General features: G+C 39.9%; 1 pseudogene across 1 annotated transcript; it reads left to right on the top strand.

Annotated features, from left to right (window-relative positions):
• Window positions 1-435: 435 nt before the first annotated feature.
• On the top strand, window positions 436-9,263 carry LOC146390330 (uncharacterized; annotated as a pseudogene). The gene is made up of 4 exons (XR_014799816.1): window positions 436-744; window positions 2,450-2,713; window positions 5,627-6,283; window positions 8,257-9,263. The product of XR_014799816.1 is annotated as an uncharacterized LOC146390330 (transcript).
• Window positions 9,264-9,490: the final 227 nt, after the last annotated feature.

Below are 9,490 nucleotides of genomic sequence, written 5' to 3' on the forward strand. Positions count from 1 at the left end.
TTGAATCCTGATAGTTTCTCAGCAGCTTCATCATAATGTGTTTTTGTTATCATACAAATTGGGCAAATTCAAAATATCCATAAAACCAAAATAATCTGCTGTAGTTTTTGATGCTGTACCAACACGTGTCCTCATACTGTTGATGATTTAGCCTTCAGTTTAGAAGCATTAATAACAGCTGACTGTAGGAATACAATTGTTTATGTTAGTGCCTCTTTTGCTCTTTCTTATTTAATGATATATAGCAGGAGAATGCATGGAGGACCTGTGATAAATACTGTATCAATAACAAGCATGAACCTGTTTACGCTGTCTCTTTGGAATATGAATAAAGTTATGAACGAGGGAGAAAAAACGTCACGTGACTGCAGGCCAACAAATCACAATAGAGCAACAAAGTAAAAGGAGGCGTGTCCATGCGAGAATAGTCACGTGCACAGATATGGCTGCTGTTTGACGAAGCGGACTGAACTTCGGCGAGAGAGGAACTTAAGTATCGATCTCATCACGTCAGTGTAGATCAGTCTGTATAGATGCTTGTATCGATCCACCCAGCCTGAGTTGAAGCAGCAATGAGTTCAGTTCAGTATCTGAGAGAGTTCATCAAGGAGAGACTAACTGCTGTTTGTGAAGAAATCTTCTCACAGGTTCAAAAAACCATCGTCCAGTATGAGGAGGAGATCAACCGTCAGCACAGACTGCTGGATATCAGCCGGAAACCCGACAGAAACTCACACATGATAGGTATGGACATGTTTTTAACTCTGTGCTGTTCAAGCTCAGATTCTTCAGTGTGACTGACTTTACTAGAAGATGTTAAACTGGGTATTTATCAGTGCTGTGGGTCAGTGTCCAGTGATGGACTATGTTGGACTGGTGCAGGTCCATGGTCACTGCTAGGTTAGCTCCTGGTAGCAGCAGAGTAAGCCAATGTAGACAGCAGCATCTCTGAGCAGACCAGGGACGGATCTAAAGAAGTAGTTTTCTTCTGGTGGTAAAATGAAAGCCTTTTCTTTTCAAACACATATGCAGGTGGTACAATGATTAAAATGCAGTAAGTATACACGTTTTTCATATAAATATAGTCTATAACTTAATTATTGTCTGTAGCCCACATACTTAAACACTTTAGTTACATAAAAAATTTGAGTTTTGATTCTATGTACTGTATAGTCTGTATAATAAATAAATATGTAGCCCAATAAGTATAAAATCCAGAAAGCTACACAACATAGGGCGGTTCATTTACAAATACAAGTCTAACTTAAGTTTCACACTGTTTTTGTTAGAAAAAATTCAAATTGTTAGATGCTTAAATTTACACAAAATGTCATAAATCTGCACTGTCATGAACAAAAATGTAAACCTAATTTTTCATGATTTGTTGGGTTAACCCTCTTTTACATTTGTATTTCACCTTCAAATTGTTTCATTTTATTTTTTTTCCCCCTTGCCTTGTTTGGTATCATTCTTTTCAGCTCAACCTTGCATGTCTGAATTTAATTGTTTTTTCATTGACGTCATTCATTGATCTGAAATCACACAAAAAACAAAATCCCACTAGTATTTTTTTACTGTTAAAAAAAACAACGCAGACATGTTGAGTAAATTATTTTTATAACTTGAAATGCAAATATAAATTGTACATTTTGAACACTTATGCACACATTTTGTAAACATATCTAAATCTAAACTAGTTTATCTTTCCACAAAACCAGATTATAATAAATACTTAAACAAAGTGCTCTAATGTTTATTCTGCACTAAAATTTGGAGAAGCTTAAAGAAAAAAATGTTTTTTTAAAGAATATGCATTTTGTTGCATTTATTTATTTTTTTAAACTTTATTTTCTCCAACAGGATTCCACAGTTCATCAGGTGTCAGTGTTTTAGGTCCTAATGATATTGTTAGACAGACCATCTAATATGATAGACCTTATCACATGACCTGGTGATGATGCTCTACAGTGAACATGAAAAATATAACGCCAAAGTGCAACATTGTTTCTGCAAAAATGACAAGATGCTAAAAGAATGTTAACAGAAAACTATTAATTTTATACATTTACAAATGAATATATCTCACTGCTCAGTGGTGCCTTTATTTTTAATGACAGTTGCACATTTCAACTCTTACACTTTAAACTATTTCAAAACTGGAAAACATTCATGCGTTTTTTGCATCATCACCTGTGAATTCCACCTCATTGCCTGAGAGTGCCTCTGTGACGCGCCTCAGCTGATGAAAACATCCTGCATTCATACACTTAATTTAACATGATCAATACCAGACTGTGGCACCGGTAAGGCTACAATCTGAGCTCGCTGTCTCTCCAATTAATCACGATTTATTCAGGCTTAGATTCATGCTTTTGTAAAATAGTGTTGTGTGTGTTCTTGTATCATCACATTAGTTACCTTATTCTGTTTTTTTTCTTTGTTCCTCAAGACCTCCCACAAAATCATGACTGTGAGGAAGAGGAGGGTCTGGATGAGCAGCAGGTCTGTAACCAGGAGAGGAACCCCAGTCTGGTCCAGGAGGACCCAGAGCCTCCACAGATTAAAGAGAAACAGGAGAAACTCTGCAGAAGTCAGGACGGAAAGCAGCTTGGACTGAAGCAGGAGTCTGAAGGCATTATCGTCTGGACTGGGGAAGAGCAGCTCAGACAGATGGAGACCATCTGGAAACCTGTGATAAAGTTACACAAAATAGGTATGTAAGACTTTGATGTCCTAATAAAAATGAAGATCACCCATGTAGCTGATGAGTAAAAATAACATTGTAAAAAAAAAAAAAAAGGTAAACGGCCTGCATTTGTATAGCGCTTTACTCAGTCCCTAAGGACCCCAAAGCGCTTTACACTACATTCAGTCATTCACCCATTCACACACACATTCACACACTGGTGATGGCAAGCTACATTGTAGCCACAGGTGCCCTGGGGCGCACTGACAGAGGCGAGGCTGCCGGACACTGGCGCCACCGGGCCCTCTGACCACCACCAGTAACATTGTAATAACAACAGTGTTACTAAAAATAACATTGAGCAGAGTGCGACCAACTGTTCGGGTAACAAAAAAAAAAAAAAATCTCTGCAACTCTCCGTGTGGTCAACAACAGACACACATTATGCCCTTGTCATGGACTAAACCAATCAGAGATAGTCAGGGGCGGGACCTCTCTGATTGGCCGTGGTCCAATTGAAAGTGCAGTTGGAAGAGGGAGGTCAGTAGCTTGAATAAAGCGATATCGATTCATTAACCCTTTAGAGCCGGTCGGAGCGGGCACGCTCTGTTTTGCGTAACTATTTTTAAATCCCGGTAGCTCTGCAACCACGTAAGCTAGCGCAATAATTTTTTTTGCATATGAAACCGGAGGAGTTGTACTTACATGTTATGCCATCAGCTTGTCCTAGGTTACAGTTTCCTTCCACATATAGCTTTGCAAAAACTGCATAAAAAGCGCTTGCAGCAACAAAAACATAATATTCCAGAAACAGGCTTTGCCGATCCGATCAGCTGTTCATAACACTTCCTACGTTGGAATAGACGTCAGCGCGAACTTTTGCATATCCGCCATTACCTGCCCGAAACCGGAAGTGACGTCATTTTCGCGGAAATGTAGTTTTTTTTACCATCAGGGCCTCAGGGCCTATACTGGTGTTTTTAAAAGTTATCTTTGACTTTATGACTTTCTGTGTCTTTTCTGGGATGCTTAGGACTCATATTGCACTGCTGGAAATAGTTTATTTTGATGCATATGCTGCTTTTTTGCAAATTTGCAGTATAATATTTATTTTCGTTTTTCCTGCAGTATATAAAAATTGGTGTATCTCAAAAACAAAACTATGAAGACACTCAAAATAAATTTCCTGTGGTGGGAAACTATTTTGTGCAACTTTTTTGTATTTACAGTTTTGAGGGATAAGCCTCTTAAATTTCTCTAACTAGAAATATATGTTAAAAAAGCAAAAACGATTTTCAATTTTTTTGTAGTTTAATGCACTTTTTTGCAATTTATGTAATTACTATGCACTTAATGAATACATATTATTAAAATCTGGGCTATAATTGTTGTATTGATGTATAGCAACTTGAAATGCTCCCAAAAATGGCACCACACCATGTAAAAATATAATATAAGCTCTGGCGGACTTGGTTCTATGGTAGGTCTTAAAGGGTTAAATCCTGAATTGACTTTTAAATTTAACTGTGTTTTACCAGAAACGCCAGATTCTCAGATTCTCAGATTAAAGCTCACAAAACTATTTCAACAACCACCAAACAGCAAATGAGAGCAGATACACGGATTCCACACAAAGACGTAAACACAGACCCGACGCATCAGAATCAGCTTTCTCTTTCTCGGCTTTCTTACCCGACGGCCCGTAGACGGACACGCTGTCGGAGCTCTGTGTTCACGTCTTTTTGCCCTGATTCTGAGCTGCAGGTTTTGTCTCTCTCCAACCAAAATTCACAGAGCCAGCAGCAAAAGAAGCAGAAAACTACGCTTCACATTTGGTCAATGTCGTCATGAATTCCCTTTGAGTTTTGCTGTTTTGCTTCCACCACGATAAAAATCACACTTCATGCACAGCTCTCTCTCTCTCTCTCTCTCTGTACTTAAAGAACAGTTTCCCGTCTCAAATCTGTTTTCTGCATTATTCATTCGCTTATTACCCACCAGTCTACCGTTGATTACAGCGCTGTCGGACGCTGTCTTTTTCTTTTCTTTTTTTCTTTTTTTCACTTAAATGACCTCGGACAAGAAAGCCTAATTTCTGCTGTTCAATACTGAAGAAAAACTTTTTAAAACTATGCAAAATTACAGAATATTTCTAAGGTTATCGCCTATAAAACACCAGGCCAGAAAAATCTCATTCATGTTTTTCTATGTTTTATTCTCAGTTACTTTGACACAAAGGCATCTGCTGTGATGTTCACAATTCTGATGAAGTCTCACATGTATCAGTACTGATAAATGATCAGAATTATAATATTTCTGACTGTCTGAGGCTAAATTGAATCGAATCAGGACTTTGAGAACCTGAATCGAATGGATTATAGAAATCAGTGATGATACGCAGCCCTAGTGAGCAGCCTAACAGAAGTGGATGTAGCTGTGGGTAATAAGAAAAGATGAAAAGAACTATTGATAACTTTTTTTGTTAAGTTAAGGCCTGATCCATCTGAAGTTCATAGCCAGTGCTCTGACACGGTGCCATCTATCTTTGAATGCTGAAAAAACACAGTGTATCCAGAAAACACATTATATGCTGCGATAAATGCACTGCCCAAGTGTCCCCTCTCCCCACTGCCTTTCAGCAGCATGCAACAGCAAACAGGTCGTCAAAGGAGGCCAAGATGATGATTAAGTTTAACATTTTCTACAATATTGACAAAGCACTTTAAGCATAAGATTGTTATTAATTTAGAAATGAATATTGTCTGTATGGACTGCAACTTCCCCCCCAAAAAAGTGCACATGTAAAACTGCGTTGTTAAGTGATGCAGTTGAAACATTTTAGTCCACCTAACTTTTGTGCCAGTGCAACGATGGCAAAAAGTTAGTCTAGAGCCCTGTCAGTAAATGTATTTTTATCATTTTGTTCATTTGTGCTTTCAGACCTCCAACAGCAGGATCTCTCTGAAAAGGACTGTGTTCTCACAGACCAGCAGGTCTGTAACCAGGAGAGGAACTCCAGTCTGGACCAGGAGGACCCAGAGCCTCCACAGATTAAAGAGGAATAGGAGGAACTGTGCAGCAGTCAGGAGGGAGAGCAGCTTGGACTGAAGCAGGAGGCTGATACTTTCATGGTGACTCGATCTTATGAGGAAAGTGACCACAGTGAGCAGCTTCTTTCTCACAGCTCTCCTGAAGCAGAGAGCCGAGATCATGAAGAAAATGGGCACGTGGAGTCAGGATCTACTAGAAATACAGAGCTGAAGAAGAGACGTCACAGAAAGAGAGGTCATAGACAGAGACTAGACAACACTGCTGTGTCAGAGAGTCAAAGTAAACCTGTCTCAAGGAAAAAGTCTCTAGAATGTGACATCTGTGGAAAAACCTTTCGGCATAAATTTGTGCTGACTATACATCTGAGAGTTCACACAGGCGAGAAACCGTACACTTGTAACACCTGTGGAAAAAGATTTTCTCACTCATCAGCATTAAAAAGACACAAGAGAATTCACACTGGTGAGAAGCCATATTCCTGTAGCACCTGTGGAAAAAAATTTATTCAGAAATCAATTTTGGACTGTCATGAAAGACGTCACACAGGTGAGAAACCATATCCTTGTAGCACGTGTGGAAAAAGATTTTCTGACTTATCAGCAATTAAAAAACACATGAGAATGCACACAGGTGAGAAACCATATTCATGTGGGATCTGTGGAAAAAGATGTAGTCAGAAAGCAGCATTGGAATCTCATGTAAGAACTCACACAGGCAAGAAGCCGTATTCTTGTAGCACCTGTGGGAAAAGATTCACTCGAAAATCACTTTTGAACTGTCATACAAGAACTCACAAAGATGAGAAGCTGCATTCTCGTAGCACCTGTGAGTCATAGCAGTGTGTTGGTGGTAGTGCTTACACTGTCAAGTCACTGCAACAACTGATTGGAGAGATGATTCATATTCAAGACAGTATTTTCTGCTATTTTAGGTTCAATTTAAAGGGTCTTGAGAGAACTGTCATTGTGATTTTGTGCTTTATAAGTAAAACTGAATAAAATTGGATTGTCTAGAGGAGTGAAGAACTCTCATCATTCTTTGTTCAGTTTATTACCTTATTCTTATAATTGCATATCCTATTAGAGTGATTAATTATGGAGTTCCACAGGGTTCAGTGCTAGGACCAACCAAGGCTGGACTACTTTAATTCATTATTATTATTAAGAAGTTCCAAAACCTCCCTGAAAAGCCTTCATTAATCCAAAATGCTGCAGCAAGACAGAGCCTTCAGTTTTCAGGCCCCTCTTCTGTGGAACCAGCTTCCAGTTTGGATTCAGGAGACAGACACTATCTCTACTTTTAAGATTAGGCTTAAAACCTTCCTTTTGTTCTAAAGCATATACTTAGGGCTGGACGAGGTGACCCTGAATCCTTCCTCAGTTATGCTGAAATAGGTGTAGGCTGCTGGGGGATTCTCATGATGCACTGAGTGTTTCTTCTTCAATCACCTTTCTCACTCACTATGTGTTAATAGACCTCTCTGCACTAAATCATACCCGTTATTAATCTCTGTCTCTCTTCCACAGTATGTCTTCTATCCTGTTTTCTTTCTCTTATCCCAACCGGTCACAGCAGATGGCCGCCCCTCCTTGAGCCTGGTTCTGCTGGAGGTTTCTTCCTGTTAAAAGGGAGTTTTTCCTTCCCACTGTCACCAAAGTGCTTGCTCATAGGGGGTCATTGATCTGCATGTATTATTGTAGGAATACATGCAGTATAAAGCGCCTTGAGGCGACTGTTGTGATTTGGCACTGTTTAAATAAAATTTAATTTAATTAAATGTATTTTGAGGATTTCTTACCTAATATATGAAAACAGCATAACATAGTATTGTTGAGTTTTTCACAGATTTCTGTCTTTATTTCTGATTATGGATCCAGTGGTGGTAGGGGGTCCTTGTAAACTTGCAAGGAAAAGTTTTGTTTTAATGGTGTTTTAATTAAATTGCCTGAATAAATCTGCTTCATGACTGAACTAATAAAAACAATTAAGCTCTCTAATACAACTTTTACATCCACCCTGCATTTGGGCCAATTTAATCTTTGTAGGTTTAAATTTTTCTTTATAGAAACAGCAAAAGTTTCTACAGAACAAACGTCTTGTTCTTGCCAGACAAGAAAGTTGAAGCAGGTAGGGCCCTAACCCTATGTGGAAATAGCCTGGAGAGAGTTAAGATTTTCCTCTTTGAAAAAACACTTTGACTCTGGATTAATGTGGCATGAGCACATCTGGAATATACAGGCTGGGCCATTTATATGGATACACCGTAATAACATGGGAATGGTTGGTGATATTAAAGTCCTGTTTGTGGCACATTAGTATATGTGAGGGGCAAACTCCTCAAGATGGGTGGTGACCATGGTGGCCATTTAGAAGTCGGCCATCTTGGATACGACTTTAGGAAGAGGGCCATGTGACACATCAAACTGATTGGTAATGTCACAAGAAAAACAATGGTGTTCTTGGTTTCAACGTAACTTTATTTTTTCATGAGTTATTTACAAGTTTCTCTTTGTTCACAGCCACTGACATGTTGAAGAGGTTAACACGTGAGGAGCGGATCAAAATTGTGTTGATATCTGGTGAACGCAGTAACCGGGTCATTGAAGCAGATTTCAATGCAAGACAACCTATGAGACCACCCATCTCCCATGCTACAGTTAGCAAACTGCTTGCTAAGTTTCGTGAAACTGGTTCAGTGTTGGATTTGCCAAAATGAGGACGCAAGAAAACTGTCACTAATGAAGAAACATCAGTGGCTGTCCTAGCTTCATTCAGCAAGAGCCCACAGCGTAGCACTCGCCGCATGTCACTGGAGAGTGGCATTAGTCGAACATCCCTTTGGCGGATATTAGCTACTCACAAATGGCACCCTTACAAACTCCAGCTACTGCAGCATCTCAATGAGGATGACCCAGATCGGCGCACAGAATTTGCAGAATGGGCAAAACAAAAATTGGAACAGGACCCTCAGTTCACGCAGAAGATTTTGTTCAGTGATGAGGCAAACTTTTATGTGAATGGTGAAGTTAACAAACAAAACCATCGCTATTGGTCTGACACTAACCCACATTGGATGGATCCCTCCAAGACTGTTGGAACAACAAAAGTGATGGTTTGGTGTGGTATATGGGGTACAACGATAGTGTGACCATTCTTCATCAATGGAAACCTCAAGGCCACTGGCTATTTGAAATTGCTACATGATGATGTGTTTCCCTCTTTATGCACTGAAGCTGGCACGTTCCCTGAGTTTTTCCAGCAAGATGGTGCACCACCACATTATGGGTGCCAGGTCCAAGCATTCCTAGATGAACAGTTTCCTGGAAAGTGGATTGGTTGTTGTGGGCCAGCTGAATGGCCCCCAAGGTCTCCCAATCTGACCTCCTTAGACTTTTATCTTATAGCTGCTATCTCTGCACAATGGATGAACATAAAGGCCATGAAACAGTCCCAGCTGCAGCAGAAAGGACTGAGAAGCAGAAGGAGCTCGAGGTGAGACGACTAAACATCCAGCAGAGAATTCAGGAGCGAGAGAAAGATGTGAAGCTGCTTCAACAGGAGGTGGAGGCCATCAATGGCTCTGCTGATAAAGCAGTGGAGGACAGTGAGAAGATGTTCACTGAGCTGATCCGTCTCATCCAGAAAAGAAGCTCTGATGTGAAGCAGCAGGTCAGATCCCAGCAGGAAACTGAAGTGAGTCGAGTCAAAGAGCTTCAGGAGAAGCTGGAGCAGGAGATCGCTGAGCTGAAGAGG

Source organism: Perissodus microlepis, chromosome 3, assembly GCF_051167445.1.
Source record: "Perissodus microlepis isolate ML-2025 ecotype Zambia chromosome 3, ASM5116744v1, whole genome shotgun sequence".
Classification (NCBI taxonomy): Eukaryota; Metazoa; Chordata; class Actinopteri; order Cichliformes; family Cichlidae; genus Perissodus; species Perissodus microlepis.